This window comes from Triticum aestivum, chromosome 3D, assembly GCF_018294505.1.
Source record: "Triticum aestivum cultivar Chinese Spring chromosome 3D, IWGSC CS RefSeq v2.1, whole genome shotgun sequence".
Lineage (NCBI taxonomy): Eukaryota > Viridiplantae > Streptophyta > Magnoliopsida > Poales > Poaceae > Triticum > Triticum aestivum.
The window spans coordinates 465,625,323-465,649,938 of record NC_057802.1 but is presented as its reverse complement, the minus strand read 5'-3'; positions in this window follow the sequence as shown (position 1 = coordinate 465,649,938).

Below are 24,616 nucleotides of genomic sequence, written 5' to 3'. Positions count from 1 at the left end.
GTGATCTTGGTTTCTTTGCATGATTTGGCTGATAAGCAATCTTCTCTTCACTCTTCTTTTGATATTTTTCCAATAGTTCAGCGAAGGTGATTTTTGATCTCTTACACTTGCGCTTATTTCGGCCTTTGTTTTCTTTTGGTTTGCTTTCATCGATCATTGGATTTGATTGCTGCCCCCCAGTCCTTGGCGTCTCCATTGTAGCTTCGATGGAATTCTCGCCCTCAAGATTATGTTCATTATGCTCTTCAACTACTTCTTTACTTGAAAGCTTGATCCCATCACCTGCAGTTTTACCTTCTCTTTAGATGGACCGGTTTGAAGTAGCCGATGCAAAAACTTTTTGCCATCATGACCAATCGGAATAGAGTGGTCATCTCTTGGTGTTTCAACAAATTTCAATCGTCCTTTTTCAATGGCCGATTTAACTATTTGACGAAACATGTGGCAGTCCTCAAAATTATGCTTGGACGAATCATGCAACTTACAATACATTCGTCCTTGGATAGATGGCTTGACATGGTGATCAAGAATTCTAATGTAATTATTTTTCAACAACAAATCAAAGATTTGATCACACATGTTTGAATCGAAGGTATACCTTTTGTTTTCTAGCCGATCTTGTTGTGAGAACGACTTTGGAGTTAAGCAAACAAATGGTTCAGATTTGGCATCTTCCCATTCGGCTATGAATTCTCTTTCGCAATCTTTTTCCGATGCCCTTAAATAAGAAACTATACTAGCATCGGTTTTCCCAAAAGATTTTAACCTTGGCTTTAAATTTCTGAAACGAAAATAGTTAGAACATACATGTCTCAATTGAGACCAAGTGTAAGCCAAGTAAGAAATAAGCATAGCTACCCAACTAGATATGAACTTTAGAGAAAGAAACGGGGAAAGCTTTGGATGTACAATAAGTCATTACCAGTCTTTATAAATGGCGCAATGGGTTGACCGATATGTTCCATAACAATTTTATTGCTAACAAGTAAATTACCCTTCTTCATTGGTCTTTCAAAATTACTTATGAGAATATTTCTTGTAGAGGCATCAACAATAAAGTTTTGACCAAATCTGAAAATAGGTAAATTACTTGCTAAACATACCTCTTCAAATATATTGGGAGAGCATGATGGTTGTATCACTTCAATAATACTTTTCTCCGTCTTTAGATGGCTCCCCAATGCCTTTTCATCACCCTTTTCTTGATTCTGTGCATTGTCACTTTGAAGATCCTTGTCAGGCGAACTTTGTTCAGCTATTTGCTCTTGTTCTTGAGGCTTGTCAATTTCTATGGCACGAAACTCATAGGGCAGGAAGTAGGTTCCATTAACTTCAGAAAAATCAAGTATGGTTGTCTTGCTATAGTTTCCATGCCCTTTCTCAACAATGTTTGCCTCTTTGGATTTGTTGGATTCGGAATATATACTACTTGATTCGGCTTTTTCAGCCGAAGCACTTTTAGTTTCTGAATCATCATTATTTTCACCGGTTATATCAATTGGCAAGGCTTCTTTTCTTTGAGCTAATTCCCTATCAATTCTCTCTTGGCGAAGTATTTGCACCCTATCGCGCAAAGCTTTAACTCCCCTCTCAATTTCAGCCCGCTCTAGATTAGTTTGCCCCCCAATGCTCTTAGGATCTTTCGGCAATGAAGTGTTAGTGTTGCCGAAATTTTGTAATTGTGTAGGGGGTGTATAATATGCTGTGGTAATAGGTGGAGGTGTATGCATTGTTGTATAATCATATGCTCTCTCATCAATACTATCAATTGATGAAGTTTCATCTTCCTGCAAAACTCTAGCCTTTATTGCAGCATAATCAGGAAACAACCCCTTTTCATATTGTTCAAGGCAAAGAGCACTAATTCTCTTGTTTTGTGCCAAGCTCTTTTTTAATGCAGCCACAACCGCTTCTGGAAGGGATTGCTCCACAATACTTTCAGATTCTTTCGGCAATGATTCGTGAGTGTTGCCGAAGTTCTTGAATTGCGTAGAGTATGCATTATATGCTATAGTATTTGATGACGGCACATGTGTTCCTGTGAAATTTTCACTTATTCGGCTATGACCATGAAGATGCGGGGCCGAATTATGAACATCTACAGTTGCATACGGTGCTAAAAAATTACTAACATGAGGTGTAGGATATGATGGTTGAGAGTAAGTGGCCGAATAGCTAGTAGTAGCATGGCCAATTCTCCCATCCATCGCAAGGTTGGATTCACATATTGCAAATTAGTTGCCGATGAATAAAAAGGTGAAACACTTTCTTGTATCCTATTGGAAATTTTAACATGAGGTGTTTCAAATTGATTAACCAAACCCATCATGTTGTTCATCGGCATATGGATTTGTGGGGTTGCCGATGCATGAGAGTTTGGATACATATGTTGTACGTTGCTAAAATCATAAGAATTTGAAGCATGAAGATTGCTTTGCATCGGCCCTTGCGCATAATTAGATGCATGATTGATAAAACTAGGGCTAGACGATACATTATGCTCATTAGATGATCCAGCAACAACATATGGATTATTTGCATCTACAAAGGGGAATTGGGTATTCATATTACCTTTGTAGATTGCAGCAACTTGATGACGATCTCTTCGTAGCAAGAACGGGTTGGAGACCGTTCAAAGCTTCGTCCCCAGCGGAGTCGCCAAAAAGTGTGTTCGCACACGAACACGTCACCGTGTACCCTCGACGCCGGGGGTGATGCACCGTAGCTCACGTCGAAGGAGACCCGTCCGGAAGCGCGGTACGCAGGCATTCCGGCGGGCGCTTTTGTTGACCCGAAACCCCACACGCCCGGGAGGGACCCCGTCAGGGCGCACGGCGGCTATGGGATGCCCTAGGTCGACCTGATCGCCCCTAGGGCCTCGAGGTTCGCCGCCCTGCAACAACAAGAACAAACGAAGAACGAGGAAGAAGAAGAACTAGGGTTAAGGAGAAAAGATAAAAGATAAAAAGTGGTAGATGATTTGATCGATTGTGTGTTGTTCAATCGGCCGTCACCCCTTAGGTATATAAGAGGCGGCTGAACTTTCCATGCAAGGAAAAGACTTGGATTCACGTCCAAAACCCTAGTCAAATTTGGATTGGTTTTATTCGAACTTTCCAAAACTGTTCGGTTTAAACTGGCTGCACCTTGCGGGTCTTCTTTGTGGTGGCAAACGACCTCAGATGGAACGAGCCCAAAAGCAATCTTGACCGCTTCGATGAGACGAATAACTTTCATGTTGAACATTTTTTGATTCGACTCCATCTTCTGGGCCAAAACAGTCACGCAAAACATCTGTTCCCTCGCGCTACCCATCAGACATGCGTTTGGTAGGGCGCGCCACATCTCGCCTCATGACAGGGTTGCACTCCAATTGCTCTAACTTTTGCATACGAATTCAGATTTGGACTATTTTTATATCAAAATCAGTCGTTTCAACGATACGAAGAGAATTCGTGTAGAATGTTTTTCCATATGAGACCGTCTTGGGGGCGAAATCAGCCGAATAGTGTCTGAATACAAAATCTCACTATTTCGAACACAACTTCGGCCTTCGAGACGAGATCGGATGGCGATGGACCAAACTTCAAAGATGTTCATATGGACAATACGGAACTCTTTTATATAGATCACTTCTCCATTTGAGGCCATATTAATTAAGTTATTGACCATGCCAAAATCCGATGTCAATACCGTGTTTCACACTGCTTCGTCGTAATAGTGGAGACAATAGCTTTCATCAAAAATAAACAATAATGAATACTCGTTGCTCGTCCTCTATATCGGAAAGAATTCTTTTATTCGCCGACATGTGGGATATCGACCATCCTGGTCCACCTGCCATGCATAAAATTATCCTAGTCCAACCCGGTCGTAGCGCAGGCCCAACCTTTCCCACTGTAAGTTGGTTGGACGAAGGAACCATCATGACTTTGTTGAATTCCATTTCTTCAAGAAAACTTACTGCTCCCGCAATACTGCTACCACACACGAAGACTGGACAGCACTGTACCACATCATATCACTGAAACCCACTAGGTCAAACTAGCCCACCTAGGATTTGTACTCCCTCCGTTTCAAAGTTAGTAGTACAAAGTTGAGTCATCTATTTTGGAACGGAGTGAGTGCGTCTCTGTACTGCTATGATTTTGTGTTCTCAAAAATATACTTTGTGAATCTAACGATCAGGAGTAGAAATAGGGTCTTTCTCTCTCTCCATCCCACAACCCCTCTAGCACACGTACACACTCTCTATAGCCACTCCAAAAGTACGATGTCACTACACATTCACGCTTCCAACAAAAAAAAGTACACATTCACGCATGTTACAAGTACGTGCCAATTTTGTTGGCTATTAATGTGAGGCCTCCATTGGTTTAGAGGAATCTTGTAGGAATTTCATAGGATAGGATTTCTATAGGAAAAAATTCTGTAGAGCCCTTTGGTTTATAGGAATGGAATCATATTCCTATGGAGGAATTCTTCCTATCCTCCACATTTCATAAGAAAATAAACATTAGCCTAGACTCAATGGAAAAAATCCTATGATGTGAATCAAAGGGCATCTCCTTTCCTATTCCTACTCATAGGATTTAAGATACATGTCATCTCATTTCCTATGACTTTCCTATTGCTACGATTTTCCTACCCTATGAACCAAATGAGGCCTGAATATCCGTGTCAACTATTGTCTGGTCGATCGGTAAGCCTACAATTTTAGGAGCTTGGGCTATTGGCCGATCAACGACGGATCAGACCTATAAGCGTACCACGAGCTCATCAGCCCCAACGTTTCTCTTCGGTGAGTGTTTTGCAAGTACTATAGCTCGCACAGTAGCTAGCCTACTAACACCAAGAATCATCAAACAATCCCTACTGATATGATAAACAGTTCAAACTTATATCTAAGCATCCCATATATTACATCAAAAGCTGGCGAGGATACATCTGTTTCCATAACTCGGAGAGGGTTCGCATGATTCACTATCAAACAAAAGTAGCAAGTACCACCCACACAAGACAGTGCACTAGCCCTAAGATGGTTTGATAACACGCATCGTTCTGGTAATTAAACACAATGCAAACTACCCTGAAGGATTAGCGCGACCAACTATTTCTTGTCATCGGTCTCTCAGGCAATGACCACAGCACAGACAACGGCATGGGAATCGATCTCTGGGACGATGTCCACAGGACGGACCGTGACATCGGAATCGATCTCTGGGGCTATGTCCACAGGATGGACAGCGGCATCGGATCGATCTCCGGGGCGATGTCCACAGGACGGACCGCAACCTCAAAAACGATCTCTTGGGCGTTGTCCACAGGATGGACCGCGGCATCGGAATCATTAAGGACGTCCACCAGCACTTGCACAACCCTAACATATTAGCAAGCACATTGCAAATAATCAAAAACCACAACAATGGTAAGCCATCATTTTTTACCTTGTGTAGCTCACCGGGGGATCCCATCCCTCCGGGGGCCATCTCCTCGTCCTCGATGGGTCGGGGGCCATCGCCTTGTCAGGGGAATACTGCTTCTCAACGGCGACTATCTCCTCAAACTCGGCCTTGAGCCTCTCATAGGTGGCCATTAGAGTTTCTGGGGTAGGCATGGTGGGGCCCTTGCTGTTCTTCCACCTTTCTTTGAGGAGTTCGTCCGCCAACATTGTCAACTCTTTGGCCAGTGCTTGTTTCTTGGAGTTCTTCGTCTCCATGGGTTGGCCCGCCAACATGGTCAACTCGTTGGTCAGTGCTCTCTTCCTGGAGTCTCTGTCTCGAGTGGGTTGTCCGCCGGCAACTCTTTGCCTAGTGCTCCAAGATCCATCAATGAACTGACAATCAAAAAGCAATCAAAAGGAAACCACAATTGCAATGAAAACGGGAAAAGAATAGGCTATGAGTATTGCTCGGTGCTTCGCAAAAAGAAGATTCTTAGAATGAAAATATAGTAGCATAACTGATTCGCCTACCTTTCATTCATCAGTATAGAAGTAAAATGGCAGAAGTGAGTAACCTGGAGTGAGGTTTTCTTCAAGAAAGGGGAGAAAGGGCTTCAACGAGCGTTCTAGTGAAATGATGGTTGCTTCATCCAGTCCAACTTCGAGGCCACTTTACCACTGCTCGTAATGGTCATGACGGCCACACCAGGGTGACCGGTGAGTCTCGACTGTAGCACCTCGCTGTGATTTGGTGGATGGCACGCGGGCCCAGATGCTTTGATGTCCCGCATGTAGATAGAGCGGCTAGTCATATACTCAATATTGTGCACCATGACCAAGGCGGAGAGGAAAACAAGAGAACTACGTATTTATTTACGGTGTAGATTCACTCATTTTGCTCCGTATGTACTCATTTAGGGTGTAGTCACCTGTTGAAATCTCTAGAAAGGAAAATACTCCTTTTCGGTTTATAGGGCTTATCTCAAACTTATATATTTCTCATTTTATATGTATCAATTTGATGGTTCCCTACCACATGTTCAGATTTCAAGGTGCATTAAATCATTGAATGCAAGTATTAAGAGAAAATTAACCAATGCATGGATTTCATGCATGCATGCATTGCAATTAATGCATTGGTAAACATAATTTTTGAGGAAAATGAGTGCATTAATTGAGTGTTTTTGCAAACTACAAAAATTATTCCACCACTCACCATCTACCTTGGATGATGAGATTTTTGAATTGATCCCTATAAACCGGAAAGGAGGTACTAGTATACTACAATAGTGGGCTTATAGCCTGCTTACATAGCAATTTTGTCTCATGCAAGAGCCTGGCTATATGCGTGCTCCAAGGCCCCGCACCACGCCCCACCCCTACACAAAGACTGCCACGCGAGCGTTCGCAACTACCATGTTCAGGTTGCACTTGGCTCTTCGCCTCTTTGAGAAGACGAACAATGATGTTACTACTTCTACAGTATCGAATCAACTGATGCATGTCCGTCCACCACATGCGGGAGGGATAGCTTGTTGTAGTAAGCAAAAGCCTGTCCTCGTCTGCGAGCCACCGCGCACATGGGCAAGGGAGAAGGCGTGTAGTAGTAAAATCAAGCTTCTCCTTGTTGTTCGAGTTGACGCGACTGGCCCCACATGCTTGCCTCTAAACTTGGCTAAAAGACCCGCAGTGTACAATATATTTGCTGCAACCTCTAACATTTACCCCACCACAAATTAAAATATATATTCCTGTGTTGACCAGATGAGCATGCAAACTACAATCACCAGCATGATAGGTAGGGCCAGAAGATTATTTTAATCAAAAAAATGCTTCGAGACGGCCTCATAGCATGGAGCCGACCCCAACGATTTTAAGCTTAGAGGCACGATACACGCTATCCTACACTACTCTACACATGAAACTGCCACACGAGCATCCAGGCTACGCTTGGCTCTTCGCCTCTTTGGGAAGTCGAACAATGATGGTACTACTGTAGTGGAGTACTACAGTATGCTTCTGGCCATCTGACACCGAATGAACTGCTGCATGTCCACCGCGTGCGGGAGGGAGAGCATGTAGCAAAAGCTTCTCCTAGTCCTACCAGCCACCATGCTCATGGGTGAGGGAGGGACGCAGCTTCATTGACTTACTGCTCCAGCCTTTGGGTGTATGACAGGTGGGCCCGACAGGTGGCTGGCCCACCTGTCATACAGCCAAAGGCAGGTGCAGTTAATGTTGGGGAACGTAGTAATTTCAAAAAATTTCCTACGCACACGCAAGATCATGGTGATGCATAGCAACGAGAGGGGAGAGTGTTGTCCACGTACCCTCGTAGACCGACAGCGGAAGCGTTATCACAACGCGGTTGATGTAGTCGAATGTCTTCACGATCCGACCGATCAAGTACCGAACGCACGGCACCTCCGAAGTTCTACACACGTTCAGCTCGATGACGTCCCTCGAACTCCGATCTAGCCGAGTGTTGAGGGAGAGTTTCGTCAGCACGACGGCGTGGTGACGATGATGATGTTCCACCGACGCAGGGCTTCGCCTAAGCTTTGCGACGGTATTATGGAGGTGTAATCTGGTGGAGGGGGGCACCGCACACGGCTAAAATATCGTATATCAAGTGTGTTCTTAGGTGCCCCCCTGCCCCCGTATATAAAGGAGCAAGGGGGAGGCCGGCTGCCTATGGGGCGCGCCAAGGAGAGGGGGGGAGTCCTCCTCCTAGTAGGAGTAGGACTCCCCTTTCCTAGTCCTACTAGGAAAAGAAGGGGGGAAGGAAAGAGAGGGAGATGGAGAGGGAAAGGGGGCTGCGCCCCCCTCTCCTAGTCCAACTAGGACTCCTCTGGGAGGGGGCGCACCACCTCCTGGCTGCTGCCCTCTCTCTCCCCTCAAGGCCCACTAAGGCCCAATACTTCCCCAGGGGGTTCCGGTAACCCTCCGGCACTCCGGTTTAATCCGAAACTTCTCCGGAACACTTCCGGTGTCCGAATATAGTCGTCCAATATATCAATATTTACGTCTCGACCATTTCGAGACTCCTCGTCATGTCCGTGATCACATCCGGGACTCCGAACAACCTTCGGTACATCAAATCATATAAACTCATAATAAAACTGTCATCGTAACTTTAAGCGTGCGGACCCTTTGGGTTCGAGAACTATGTAGACATGACCGAGACACCTCTCCGGTCAATAACCAATAGCGGGACCTGGATGCCCATATTGGCTCCTACATATTCTACGAAGATCTTTATCGGTCAGACCGCATAACAACATACGTTGTTCCCTTTGTCATCGGTATGTTACTTGCCAGAGATTCGATCGTCGGTATCTCGATACCTAGTTCAATCTCGTTACCGGCAAGTCTCTTTACTCGTTCCGTAATACATCATCCCGTAACTAACTCATTAGTCACAATGCTTGCAAGGCTTATAGTGATGTGCATTACCGAGTGGGCCCTGGGATACCTCTCCGACAATCGGAGTGACAAATCCTAATCTCGAAATACGCCAACCCAACAAGTACCTTTGGAGACACCTGTAGAGCACCTTTATAATCACCCAGTTACGTTGTGACGTTTGGTAGCACACAAAGTGTTCCTCCGGTAAACGGGAGTTGCATAATCTCATAGTCATAGGAACATGTATAAGTCATGAAGAAAGCAATAGCAACATACTAAACGATCGGGTGCTAAGCTAATGTAATGGATCATGTCAATCACGTCATTCTCCTAATGAGGTGATCCCGTTAATCAAATGACAACTCATGTCTATGCCTAGGAAACATAACCATCTTTGATTAACGAACTAGTCAAGTAGAGGCATACTAGTGACACTTTGTTTGTCTATGTATTCACACATGTATTATGTTTCCAGTTAATACAATTCTAGCATGAATAATAAACATTTATCATGATATAAGGAAATATATAATACTTTATTATTGCCTCTAGGGCATATTTCCTTCAGTTAAGGCACCGGAGCTCAGTCCACGAGGGAGAGGGCGTTGTAATCAAACTTCTCGTTGTTGTACGAGTTGATGCGACACATCAAAGCACTACACTCGATATATTTCAATAATTTGCGTTTACCAATGCATTAATTACAATGCATTCATGCATGCCGTGACTTTCCTTTTGATACTTGCATGTGTTGATTTAATGCACCTTGAAGTAGTATGAATATGTGATGGTAAAGCTTTGTAATTCCCCGGCCCTAAAGCGAGAGATGGTTTTGCACGAGGAGGGACGACAGACGAGGAGCTCTGTCCTGGTTTATTGGTCCCTATGATAATTTGTGCCAAATTTTGACTATAAATTTAACTAACCAAATGTTCATGCATGTCACAAAAAATTACATCACTGAAAACTATGTTCAAATACGAATCAAAGGATATAATTTTTGTTAACATGCACTAACATTTTGTTAGTTAAATCTTTGGTCAAAATTTAGCACAAATTACAAAGGGGCCCGATAAATATTGTACTCTCACATTTTGTTTTGAGGATACTCCCACATAGAAAATATAAATAATAATGCATGTTGGAGCAGCCCACGTTTCCGATAATTTTAGCCGTGGGCTTGTTCACAAATTTTACGAGGCGGTGGTTGTTCACCTAATGGAGGGTCTAGTACCAGACTTGAACGATACAAAGTGCGACCTGGCACACCGTAACACTTGGAATAAGCGGGTAGCTATCTCAAAAAACAATCAACAACTCAAAAAAACGGCGACCTGGCACGTACACAATTTTAAACGATTGTTTTGATGGAGTGAAAAAAGAAAACTACCCCACTATACGTATTATATATATAGGGCGGAGCCTCCGCGCTTGCTTGCTAGGGTTGCTCTATTCACTCACTCTCATTCTCTCCAGATCTAAACAAGATAGAGGTGGTAACACTGTCTTTCTATCCTCACCGCTGGTTACAGATCCGGATGTATGCCCCTCCGCCGGTGAAGGGGAGGAGGGGCAGCATTTAGGCCATCGTCGACAGTGAGGGAGAAGACCCACTGCCGGCGGCACCGTTATCTCTGGCCGAGCGCCAGCACGGGAGGTCCTCCGATCCCTTCGTCGTTGCCCTAGTGTGGGCGGATCCGGCCTCCCGCCGCCCACCTATCCACATCCCGACAACCTTCAGGTATATCTTTCTTCGAAACCGGCCTAGCTCTACTTCCCCAGCTCGCTACCTCACTGCATGTGCATCATTTTGTACCTCTCAGCCCCTCTCGATCGAATGGTCCAACGTCACCTATTTTTTCTATAGTTAGAGGTAAAGCTACTTCATGGAGTCGAATCTTGTACCTGTCGGATCACGGGTTCCGGCAAAACCCTCAAGGTTCGAACACTGGGTGCGCACGAAGATCTCTCCTCTCCCAAGCTCTCGCACTCCACGATCTAGTGGACTAACTCGCCGAACCCAAAGAACACATGGACACAAGATTTATACTGGTTCGGGCCACCGATTTGGTGTAATACCCTACTCCAGTGTGTGTGGTGGATTGCCTCTTGGGCTGGGGATGAATAGTACAAAGGGAAGAACAGCCTCCTGAGGCGAGGTGTTCTTGTGCTGGTGAGCTGGAGAAGGGTTCGTCCTCCTCTTCTGTGGTGGCTAGTCCTACTTATAGGGGCCCGGGTCCTCTTCCCAAATATTGAGCGGGAAGGGATCCCACAACGGCCAATTTTGAAGGGGAACAACTAGTACAGCTTATCCTGACAAAAGCGGTCTTCGCCTGCCAAAGGCTCTGGTGGTGACGCCGTCTTGGGCTCCACAGTGACCTACGTCCTGCCGTCCTGCTGGTCTTGGTCTCGTTGCACCGATATGGAAACCTTTGCCTGATGCCTCGGGACCCAGCACCTGCGCTTGCCCCTTTAGCACCAAAGAGGGAACAAGGACACTGCGCGCGTGGGCGCCCGCCTGGCACCCGCCTGGTTGCGGTCGTCATTGCTTGCGTTGTTGGAACCTCGTGAGGTTCGCCCTGCCTTGATCTCTCCGCTCCTCGTGAGCCCGCTTGGTGAGGCCTCTCCTAAGGAGGTCTTGTGTCGTCCGCCTCGCGAGGCTTGGCCCCTCGCGAGGGTCTTGAGTGCATGCTGATGAAGATGGGCCGTACGGGCCCGCTGGTGGAGCCACGCCGTGGGCCGCAGGCAGGCAAGTCTGGGGACCCTCGTTCCCAGAACACCGACAGTACCTAGTTCAAACAAGAAATAAAGGGGGGATTTAGTATGTACTGTACATCGGACTTGGTACAAACAGGAGGGAAAGGGGGTGAAAGTAGTACAGACTGGTCATCCAACCGGTCTCTTGGTCGAAAAGGGAAATATAGGGGAAACGTTGTACATAGTGGTATGACCAAGACTAGATTTGCTATCCACACATAGGAGTAGGTGGCTAGAGTGAACAAAAATGGGACCAACCCAGATATGTTTCTTGGATGTTTGTTTCTCGGGGCAACAAACTCTGAATCACCACTTTATGCCCCGGTTTAGGTACATGGTGCTGGACTGCTGGTGCACCCACTGTCCCATGCTCTTATACCAAATATTTAGTTGTTCTTAATCTAATGCACCTGGTAAAATGAAGCCATGCCACTGTTATAAGCCATGACAAGTTTAGCCAAATGTTTTTGCCAGTAATTGTTTGAGACTCTGACTATTTCCTCTGTAGCTTTTTGTGCAAACAGGGATATCCATTTCACCTTGTTGCTATTGTGACCTTTTGGTGCACTGCACAAAACACTTCTTAAAAGAAGTGACTTTTGTGTTGTTTAACTGGAATGTCAGAATGGAACCGTTGGTTCATTTCGGTGGAACTGCACAAAGGGAGATCGGTGTTCCAATCCTCATCATCCATATTGGCACCATAACCTTCCTTTAGGAAAGAATGATATTTAATGCATGTGTTCATCTCTATTTTGCGACTGCCATGAGAAAATAATGCTATTGTTTACTAGCACACTTGTACTCCCTCACTGACAAAACCAATTCTGAAATAGAAGGCTAATCATGTACTTGGTTTCACCAACTAGTGAGGAGAAAGAGAAACAGAGCATGAAGAGGAGGAAGAAGAAGAAGAATAAAGAGGAAATGGAGATCACACGATGGTACCGTCCTATGTTATCCTGACATCTTGCTAGCGGTATTGTATTGCTATGTTGCTACTAGTCTTAATTTAATTGGAAGACTAGCAAGATGCCCGTGAGTTGCACATAACATCAAGATGCATTTGTATGAGTAGTTTATCTTGTGAGAGAAAAGGATGAATGAGGGAAGGCCTTATTTGCAAATGTGGAGAGGGTTGTGTGTACCTTTTTGTAAAATTTCCATAGTTTCCTTCCTATCCATCAGATATAAATCGGACGGCCTACATTACAGGATGGCGAGCACACCATCATGACCAACTCTGTTTTTTATAAGAGGAGTAGAGTAGATAGAAGTAGAGTAGAGATAGATAGAGAAATGCAGCAGAGTAGTACTTGGGTTGATGACACATCATACTAATTAACTGGATTCTGGATGCATCTGTGACCCAGCTCTACATGATCAACAGTGCCAAGGTGATCTTGCTGAAGCCGAGGCCTCAGTCGAGGCCATTCAAGGGCTCCGGCTTCATCTACCTTACATGTGAGACAATCCTCCAGGGAGCCCTTCCACTTCACTACAAAAAAAATACACTTCCGTGATGATACGTGTTTGTCACAGTAGGTCGCGTTTTTTGTCATGCATGTACATCCATGACAAATTTATGACAGAATTAAGATAGTCATACCTGTGCGGTCGTAGAAGTGTTCCATGACATTACCAAAATTATCATCACGGAAGTGTCCACTTCCATGACGATAAATCGCGCCTCACAGAAGTGCTTTCGTCAAGGGTGACCGACACGTGGCATCCACCGTAACGGAACGTCGTTAAGCTATCGGGTCGGGTTTTGGATCCGATAACCCATTAACAGCCCCGACCAATGGGGATTTTCCACGTGTAAAATCATCATTGGCTGGAGGAAACACGTGTCGGCTCATCGCTGGGACAGATGTCATCCACTCATTGGACAGAAGGCGCCTATGATACGTCGACACGTGGCACGGCCCAACAGAGACCCATTCCTGTGAAAAGGCCGGCCCGTTTGACTTGGTCAAAAGGTGGGGGGCCGGCCCATGGAAAGCCTGTTAACGGCCTGTTCGCATATAGCCCATTTACAGCTCGCTAACCCAAGGCCCATTACGCCCTATTCGAATTAGGCCCAGTAGCGTCATCTGGGCCATCCAATATGATTCCAGCTCGTTTTCACTTCTGGCCCATGTATGGCCCATGACGTCTTTCGGCCCATTTGAGGCCCTATGTAACTCTTGGCCTATTAACGGCCCGTGGTGAAACTGGCCCGTAATGAACAATGTATCACTTTACACCCATTAACAGCCCGTGGTGAAACTGGCCCGTAAAGAACAGTGTATCACTTTATACCCATTAACGACCCGTTATTCCGTTGGGCCGTTTCCAGCCCATGTTATCTTTCGGCCTTCTCAGAGCCCATTTATTCTTGGGCTCATTTCCAGCATTCATTTACTTACGGCCCGTTACTGTCATTTTCTGCTTGTGGCCAAATTCAGCCCGTGGTTACAGTCGGCCCGTTTGTGGTCCGTTAATACGTTGGGCCGTTTTCATAGGTCATCAAATACGGCCTATTAACGATGGCCTGTTATGGTCGGCCCATGAACGGACGATTCCAACTCTAGCCCGTTTACGGCCAGAATGCGGTCTGTTTGGCCCATGTTTGGCCAATCGATCATACGGCCCGTATAAGGCCCATTGATGATACGGCCCGTAGAAGGCCCATTGTTTCTACGGCCCGTAGAAGGCCCATTGTTTCTATGGCCCGTAGAAGGCCCACTGTTTCTACGGCCTGTAGAAGGCCCACTATTTCTATGGCCCATAGAAGGCCCACTGTTTCTACGGCCCATAGGAGGCCCAGTGTCACTACAGTAAATATTAGCCCATGGTTATTGTGGCCTAATTTTAAAAAATAGGTTATTGCAGCCACTAGCAAACCACAGAAAAAGAACTGCACTGACTACAAGCAAACAAATAAACAAGACAACAAGGAAATAAATAAGCAAGCAACTTACACTAGGCTATCACGGCTATTACACATATTACATCCACTGGGCATCAAAGTTCGCCACCAGTGCAAATATAGGGAACACAGCAGCATATAAACGCCGCAGCAAAACAAGTCCAGAACTGAAACCACTTCAGAAGAGCTCAAGAAACAATATCCTGGGTACCCATAATGCTGGCAAGATGCTTAGCAAGCTTATTAACTTTCTCTTGTTTGGCGCTTAAGTCCTCCAGCGCTTGCTGTTGCACCAGAAAGTATGCATCTGAATTCTGCAAGGACTTCCTCAGTCCTTTGGCTTCCTGTCGCATAACATCTGATCGATGTCTTTCAACTTGAAGTTGAGACTCAAGAAGTCGAACTGATTCAAGCAACGAGTTCGAAGAGCTGGTGCCAGCAGTGGTAGCCAGTAACTCGAACACTACATCAAGACAGGACTTTGGGGTTGTCTCGGTGTCTTCAATATAGTTTTTATCAGCTTTCTTGGAGACCAACAGGGATGTCTCGCTATCTTGAACCTTATCTGCATTACTTCCTTTACCATTGCATAACAGGGTACTCTTCTCCAATATTTTATCCACGTTCTAAAAGAGAAACAAACAAACACATCTCAGGTTTACAATGTAGTATATGAAACTCATTTTGGTAAACCAGTTCAGTAGTAAGGTGGCCAGGATAACAGCATGAAACAAACATATATCTATGTAGTATGGTCACTGTATGGTCTATATCATTCTAGTTTATGTTGCCAAATCAAGATAGATACAGTTCGAATCATATCTATTTAAGACAAAGCAGCATAGACAGAATATAAGTGTGGGAAACTACACAACAATAACAACACTTGTAATGTGCATGGCATGAGAACATAACTGTTTATTCAATTGAAACTAAAATCAACATAGAGCAAGTTACAACAGCAAACAGCCAAACACGTTGAAGAAACAGGTTTAAAACATACCTGTTGCGCCATTGGAGTTTCAATTGCATCCTTCAAATTTGAAATTAGTTGGTATCCGTAAATACAGTGATGCAAGAGCAAAGTAGTATGAACCATAGCTACGGAACCTGACCTGAGAACAATTCTTCTTCTGCTTTAAGCGTTGACTTCGGGTTCGGAGTGGTGGTCCTCGTGATTTGGGCACTGCAGTTGCCTTACTAACTGCTCGTGTTTGGGTGCTCTGTGGTGGAGACGGTGTTGTGTCAACGGGAACTGGGTGTCTATCTGCTGGGGTTGGGGTTAGAAGGGGTGTAGCTGGTTCTCTGTCCAACTGGGTAGGGGTACAATCTGCATGAGTGTGGGTTATGTGTGGTGGGGCTGGTTCTTGGGCAAGTACAACCGTGGTTCTATCTGCATCGACAGGTAGCACGATCTTTTCTGAAGACCGTGTTTTTACTCCCACAGATACTGCCATCACTCCCTCCAATTGAAATGGCTGATAAACAAGAAAAGTAATTGAATGTACAGACATTGTAAGATAGACAGGTGCAATGGATAGTAGGGAAGAAAACAGGGCATGAAATAATTCACATTTATGTTGTCTAAGCAAACAGAATAGCAGGACATAATTTCACATATATGATGGCTAATTAAACAGGATAGCATGACACAATTTCACATGTATGATGGCTAACTAAACAGGATAGAATGACATACTTCAAAATATGATGACTATGTAAACAGGATGACATGATATAACTATACGATGTGTCTATTAAAGTGGTTGGCATGCCATAAATCACAAACATGCCGTCGATGGAAACATGATGGCATGATATAATTCACGGATAGAATGACATAATTTAAAATATGATGACTATGTAAACAGGATGAGATGATATAACTATATTATGTCTTTAGAAAATGGGTTGGCATGCCATAATTCAGATACATGCTGTCTATGCAAACATCATGGCATGACATAATTCAAATATATGATTTATATACTAAGGAAGTGAGCAGAGGGCAATCGCATATATGATGTGTCAACTAAGGAGATGGCATTCAATATTGTGTATATGATGTAAAAACTAAGCATTGCAATACAACATATGCATTATATGAGTAATATAACCCTGCCAAGTTTGAGCATACACCTCAGGGGGATAATAGGACTGGTCATCTGCCTCTGAATCCTCCTCTGAAGAGCTATCTGTAACCAGCAAGATATCTGCTTCAGCAGGTAGCATTGTCTGCTCTGAAGACCTTGTTTTCACTCCAGATTTCTCCATCACCAATTCAAATGGCTGATGCACAGGAAGAGCAGTTGAATATACAAACATTGTCGACAAAAGCAATGAGAAATACAAAAAAAGGATGGCATGATATAATTCACATATATGACGCTTGCCTAAACAGCATGGCATTGCATAATTCACATACATAATGCCTTGCAACAAGATAACATTGCATAATTCACATATATAATGTCTTGCAACAAGATGGCATTGCATAATTCACATATATGGTAATTAGACACTAAACAGGTGGCATTCACACAAAGCATGTCTAAACTAAGCAAATGACATAGCAATGCAAGATACCATACGCACGATATGAGCAACATAACCCTGCCAAGTTAGGGCATGCACCTCGGGGGGGGATATGACTGGTCATCTGTCTCTGAATCCTCCTCTAAGGAGCTATCGGTAACCAGCAAGACATGCGCTTCGTCAGATAGCATTGTCTGCTCTGAAGACCTTGTTTCCACTCCAGATTTTTCCATGACCGTGCCGAATGGCTAATGCACAGGAAGAGTAATTGAATGTACTAAAATTGTTGACAAATTTAACACGTAATAAAAAATGATGGCATGATATAATTCACATATAAGATGACTGGCTAACCAGGGTGGCATTGCAAAATTCACATATATGATGCCTGGCTAGACAAGATGGCATTGCATGATTCACATATACGATAAAGAAACTAAACAGATGGCATTGACACAAAGCATGTCTAAACTAAGCAGATGACATCTTTAATGTATACAGTAAGCAATGCAAGGCACCATATGCATGATATTACCAACATCAGCATGCCAAGTTAGAGCGAAGACCTCATGGGGTAAATAGGAGTGGTCTTCTCCTTCTGAATCCCCCTCAGAACAGTTATCTTCCTCTTGATTACGATCCGAAATGGGTGGAGGGGGGCTGCCTTTGCGCCCACCATGGAACGACGTCTGCATGAAATTTTATTGCCACGCAAGGCTCGTCTCTTTTGCTCTACATGATCAGTTCCATTGTGTACAATAACTGGCATGCATAGGAATAAAACATAGTGAGATTATGTAAGGAGTGCATGCACAAATCCAGAGTGATGGTAGCAAACTGTGGATAGACCCAAAACCAATGATAGCAGGCAGATAATAGCTTTAGTTAAAAAATACAGATAATGGCTCCTTTAATGTTTGTTTGCACCCAACATGAAACTCATAGTAGACACCGGAGATTAACCAGATAGTAGACAGATAGTACTGATTGCTGCCCCAATATGTACCCCACAACCATTTAAAAACTCAAGTTTCAGCATTAGTTTGGACCTGACTCGGAGTCTAATAGGTGAACACGACGATAATGTAGCATGTCATCATATTAAGCGACGCATAACGTAAGCAGACACGGAAGAGTGCGACCTCTCTTGCGGACCCGTGTAGTCCTCAAGGTCATCTGCTCAGTTGATGATGGTAATGCAGTTGTCGTGGCTGCCGGCGGCGGGGAAGAAGATCTGAGGCGGCAAAAGACAGTCTGGAGAGCGGATCCCTGCTGTGGTGAACCCTTCCATCGTCGGAGCAGCTGAGCTGGGGTGGAACACAGCGCCGCAGGAGTAGTACAAACCACACAAGGTTTTCTTTGACACATATCTGTAACAGAAGTAATTGAGTAAGGGCTTGTTTGAATTTTAGGATTCTAACAATGCAGGGATAGGAAATAGACAGGAATAGGATAGGAATGCATGTGCAAAACAGAGAATTTAAAAACACGGGATTTCTGTCAATCTGGGTGTTTGATTCACAACAATTGGAAGATCACAGGATGCAAAAAAGCATGGTGAGATTAAGTCAAACCACAAGAAAATGTATGGTTATAATGCTATTATGCTACTATCTCTTAGTCTTGTGCTTGATGAATAGGAATATGAAAAGGAGGAGAAGTGGAAATTAGAATTCCTACGGTTTTTCTTTCAAGGAGACACTAAAGGAACAAATCCTACAGTTTTCCTTTGCTCCATTCCTTTGCACCAAATTCATGAAAAGTAGTACCATAGGAAACTTTCCAATTCCGAAGTTTTTCATTCACTTTTCCTTTCAAGCACTGGCGATTCTAGTAGGCAGGCTTGAGCAAGGAAAATCCTACACTAAAAAAATGTTTTTGTGCTACTTCTATTACTTTGGACCCAGGCCACTGCCATACTAGCTCAACTCCCAGGCCCATCGACAAATGCACAGCTCAAACGCGCAGAGATAAATAATGATGGCGTTCAAGAGAGTCCATCACGGATAGCTAAGTTGCCTGGTACCTCACTGCTTGTCATATAGTAGGATAAAATAATCGTATTTCCCGTTACTACGAGTGCTCAGTGGACAATATATATAACATGTAGAGTAAAAAAGAGATGCAACAAGTGTACAACCTCTTTGGCGAAGCCATGTCGATCTCAGCGTGATTGGGTTGGCCGGTGAGGATGCTCCGGCTGACTTTGCTGTCGGAGGAGGGGAAGAAGATCTTAGGCGTCTGGAGATGGAGCCCGAGGTACTGCTCCGCTGTGATGGAGGGTTTCGTCGTTGGAGCAGCTCCGGTGAGTTGTACGACGCCGAGGCTGAAGCAGGACAAGAGAGACAACGAACAACGTTAACCTGAGTGGAATTCTAATAGCATCTCCAATACATGACGTAAAATACATAACCACAAAGTGCTAGATGTAAAATACATCAGCCGCTCATCTGTGAACTTAACTGTCAAAACTGAATTTAACTGTTGAAACTAAACTTAACTGTCGAAACTGAACTTAACTGTCGAAACTGAATTTTGCTGTCGAAACTGAATGCACTAGCAAGGTGAGGCTACACGTCGGTCGACTGACTTTTTCATCTCTGGTCAGTCGATTTTGCAGCCATTGGATACGAAATCAAGGGCCTGCGGTTCATCTTCAACCTCCACCCCCCTGAGCCGCCAACCACCACCGGCAAACAGCAGCCCCCGCCGGCCCGCGGCCGGCGGTGCGCCGCCCCGCCCGCCCGAAAACACTCCCCACCGCCGTCCGCTGCCGCCCCGGCCATCCCTTCTAGCCCCCCCCCCCCCCCCGTGCTGAGCTCTTTCTCCGGCGCATCCCCATGCCAGCGACCACCGCCCCCACCTGAACCCTAAGATAGATAGTGGGGTACCTCTCCGGCGAGCCCCCTCCCCGCTGCGGCTGGTTTCTTCCTTCACCCCGGCGAGCCCCCCCCCACCCCCTGAAAATCGACTGACCCAAAAGTCGATTCAGTCGACTGAAGTGTAGCTAAATCGGAGCAGCATCGCAAGCAAGAGCAAAGAGCGAGAGCAGCAGCGCGAGCAAGAGCAATAGCAATAGCAAGAGCAGACCAGGCAGGAGGACCGAGAGCAAGAGCAGAGCAGCAGCGCGAGCAAGAGCTAAAGCAGCAGCACTCCTACTGATGTGGACGTCGCCGCCGAGGGAGCGACGCCGTGGAGGAAGTGGCCGGCGACGCTGCCGTGGATGGAGCCGCACCGTGTCGGCTCGGGACCGAGCGCCCGGCAAGCACCGTGAGATCGAATCAAGAAGAAAATGCGGCGATTAGTGTACAACCTCTTTGGTGGCGCCGATTAGGCTGCAGCTTCATCCAAGGAAACGGTGATGATGATGCTCTTCCAGTGGTGCAGGTGAAGACGGCGGTGTGGGAATGGAGGTGGCGCGAAAGACAAGGGGAACGTCGGGGCAACTCCTTGGAGGTGGAGGACGGGGTGGCTGAACCGGCGGGACCACGAGATCGACGACGGATCCTCATCCGGTACGGTGGATGAGGGACGTCGAGGTGTTGTTGTGGACGACATCGTCGGGGAAGAGGCTCCGGCTGGGTGGCGGACGGAGCAGGGTGTGGGGCTTCGTCGCGGGTTTTCGCGGCCTCGGTGTACGAATGGGTGGGCGGATGGGATGGCAGTGGGGAACCATGGCTTAGGGACGCGCTTGTCCGAAATGTGGGGTAAGTTACGAAAGTACCCCCACCGATTTGAGGCGCTTGTTTCGGTTCAGGGGTACCATGGGCATTTCGCGTGTCGGGATTTCACAGGAGGTGGGAGTTTTCGCGCGCGTTGTAATTTCGGAATAGCAAGGCGCGGGTTGAGATGGAGGGAGTTGTCGGAGCACGACGAGACAAAGATATATCTTAAATATTTCGGGCTAACAAGGCGCGGGTTGAAGAGGCGGGAGTTTCGCAGCACGATAGACAGAGACGCTAGCTTGAATTTTCGGCATAGCAAGGCGCGGCTTGAAATTTCGGAAGAACAAGCTTAACGTGTACCCAAAAAAGACAATTTGCACCTCAACACGCACAACACACACACAAACACCATTTAGACTAGAGTAAGGTACATGTGCATTGCACGCATGAGATTTGGCAACCAAATTATGAATAAATACCACATTATAGCATGTAAGCTTTGAGTCATATATGCATGATGTAGATGTTCGTTTAATTCTTATAGTTCATTTCATTCAAAATCATCTAGTTTTTATAAGAAAGCTAATCTATTTTAAGATTCATGGAATTGTGCGTTGTAAGACATAAAGTAAAAACAAATAATGGCAAATCATGTAGAAAAACATTTGGGCAATTCTGATACGGAAGATTCTAGAACAAATAAGAAGTGCTTGTGTTTTGATGTTTGTGCATTATGCTTAAGTTCAACCATGGAGTCTTCTAGATTATACATGTGGCGAAATCTGGTGGAATCTAGATGATATCCAATGGCCAGTAGTGCTCAAATTTGCCATCTTTGGACCATCGGATTCGCCTCATCCAACGACCATCTTTCAAAGTTAAAGTTACCCGCACACAATATAAAAAAATATAAAATAATATATATATATAGGGGTATAGATATAGATATGTGATGTGAAAGCCGCCCATCATCTCCAATTAGAATAGTGTGTCCATGCACGGATGCGACGTGGCCAAATGATGTCTGCCATCGGTATCTCAAATTCAAATCAGTCTGACCTTGTTCAATGTGTATACATTACAACATGCTCGTTTCCAAACCAGGCCGCGCAGATCTCCGTTATATTCATGCATGCATGGGTTTCAAACATCAGGATCTCTTATTCAAATATTTGAATTCAACTTTACATTGATTATGACCTCACCTATTCTTTTACACCCACACAGTAGTCTTCTCTTTATAATTGTACCACTAACTTTCTCTCGTGCATGCATGCACACACACTACCAGTCGGCATTATCCATCGCATGCATACAATCTTTTTCTTCAGGTCGGTCTCCCATTAAGGCACACACCCACACACATCCCCCTCTCCATCATATCGGGCATTCTTTATCTCTCACGCGTGCATGCGCAACGATCGATGTTCCTCTATGTATGTGTGTATATAGCTAGGTCTTTCATAGTTTTCCACACAAATCGATCAATCGATATATCCAGTGAGGTCTCACCCTCTTTCCCACGTCCACATTGATCAATCTATACCTCTCTATATAGGATTAACATATATAGCTAATACACCCACATTAATTATATATCCAACGTCCCCCTCTCATCATCCATGCCTTCCACTTCATCTCTCAAACGCATGCACAATGGCGAAGACAGGGGGCAGTAACGGCCCTGCCCCCCTCCCCCCCCTAACATCACTATATATCGAGGCTAATATGAATGTGATCATTAGACAATTGCTGCTAAAAATGGTTTAAGTTCATGAATTGACCCTCCTCGTAAAGGATTAGCAATGCTTGGCCCCCTAGCTCATTTATTTTTCATGGCTCCGCCACTGCGTGCAACAGCGCACGTGTTCGCCCCCTCTCTCTAAATATCGATCTCGCACTTGTGCATTCCTTCATAGTCTCCCTCCACTCGGCCCCTCGCACCATCTTCTAGCCCCCCACCGGATTTTGCCACATGTACAATCTAGCAGACTCCATGGTTGAACTTTAGCATAATGCACAAACCTCAAAACAACAGTGGTTCTCTTTTGTTCTAGAATCTTCCGTATCATAACTGCCCAAACTTTTTTTCTAGTTTTGCCATTATTTGTTTTTACTTTATGCTTTACAACGCACAATTCCATGAATCATAAAATAGATTAAGGGCTTCTTTGATTCAAAGGATTCTCAAAGGAATTTTGGAGGATTCTAATCATTAGTAATTTTTCCTATCTTGGTTGTTTGATTCGTAGGATTATAAACCATAGGAATTTTTCCATATGATTCATTTGCACTAGATTTCATAGGAAACATCCCATCCACTCAAACCTCTTTGAAAGAATTCTGCGTTTTTTCTATGCACAATCAAAACCTCGTACAATCCTGTAGGATTCAAGACGACATTCCACTATAATCCCATGTTTTTCCTATTCCCGCGTTCTTAGCTTTTTTATAAAAACTAATTGATTTTGAATGAGATGAACTATAAGAATTAAACGAAGGGCTACATCAGGCATATATGACTCAGAGCTTACATGCTATAGTGTGGTATTTATTCATAATTTGGTTGCAAAATCTGATGCGTGCAATGCACATTTACCTTACTAGTACTTCGAGTATGTACAAAACACGTAAATTAAAATACCAATGGCACGCTACACAGTGTCTCTCTCACAGTTCATGAAGCCACGTGGCACATGTGGAGGCGTTGTCGCGACCTCCTTGCGTGGATTGATCACAATGACGTGCTGCTGGTTCCAGAAGAATGTACTCGTCCTCCCTGAGCCATACTGGCGGTACATGCACGAAGCAAAGATGTGCACGCACGCCACGCACGCACTCATTCACTCGCACGCACACGCAGGTACACGGGCGGACGCAATTTTGTACCAAGGTCCACCCCATGTGATAATTTGACGCGTGTAAAGTCGTTCACTTCATTGATGGTCAATTAATACAGCGCATGCAAATTGAGTGGACGTGAGGGCGGAAGAAAGACATTATTACTCCACTGCGCGCATGCGAGTAGTTAAATCGTGGGTTGCTAGTAGTACTTCCATTGGTCTCCTTCGTATTTCGTGCCAATTTTTAACAGTAACATAATATTTACGCATTTGAGCAGTGTAGTACTTGAAATTTATGTTCCGCTAAACTCATCGGGAGCCATTTCGGGCCTCGAAACCAAAACCATCAATTAATCTTTACCTTGTTCCCATCACATTCGAAAGCCTGCTCACACCTACTAGTACATACCAAACCTGGACGTGTTCCCACTATGCAGGTATTAGTACTAGTGCTAGTACTTAGGTTATAAAAAGGGGAACTGCCTAACCGAAAATTACTCTACCTTTCCTCCTCATAAGTGCTTCTTCTTCGTCCGTCGTTGCCATGGCCGGTGAGTAGAGCTCTAGGTCGAGAACTACTCGTAACAAGGGAGCGGCAACCAAGGCTGCGGAAAAAAAAGAGGGCTCGCCGCCACACAGAGTCCACGAAAGATCTCTCACGGGCAGGCGATGGCTCCCAGGAGCGCCCTAGCCGCGGAGGCGAACATGCCGAGCCGGCGGAGCTGGAGTCGTTATCCCTCGACGGCATGCCCGATCAGCTCAATAAGCAGAAGGAGTTCATCCAAGGCTTGATGGAATTGCTGAAGGAGAGCCTCGACGACATGCCCGCTGAGCTCAATCAGCAGGGGGAGTTGACCGCCGGCTTGGTGATGCTGCTGAAGAAGAGCATTGCCTCGGAGAAGAAGGCGACCGGTGAAATCCTGTGACTTCAGGAGGACAAGGCGAAGCTCTGCCACGAGATCGACCTGTTGAAGGAGAAGAACGCTGGCTGGAAGAAGCTGCATGAGAATAGTAGTTCATCGATGAAGATGCTGCAGGCCATCGTCATGGA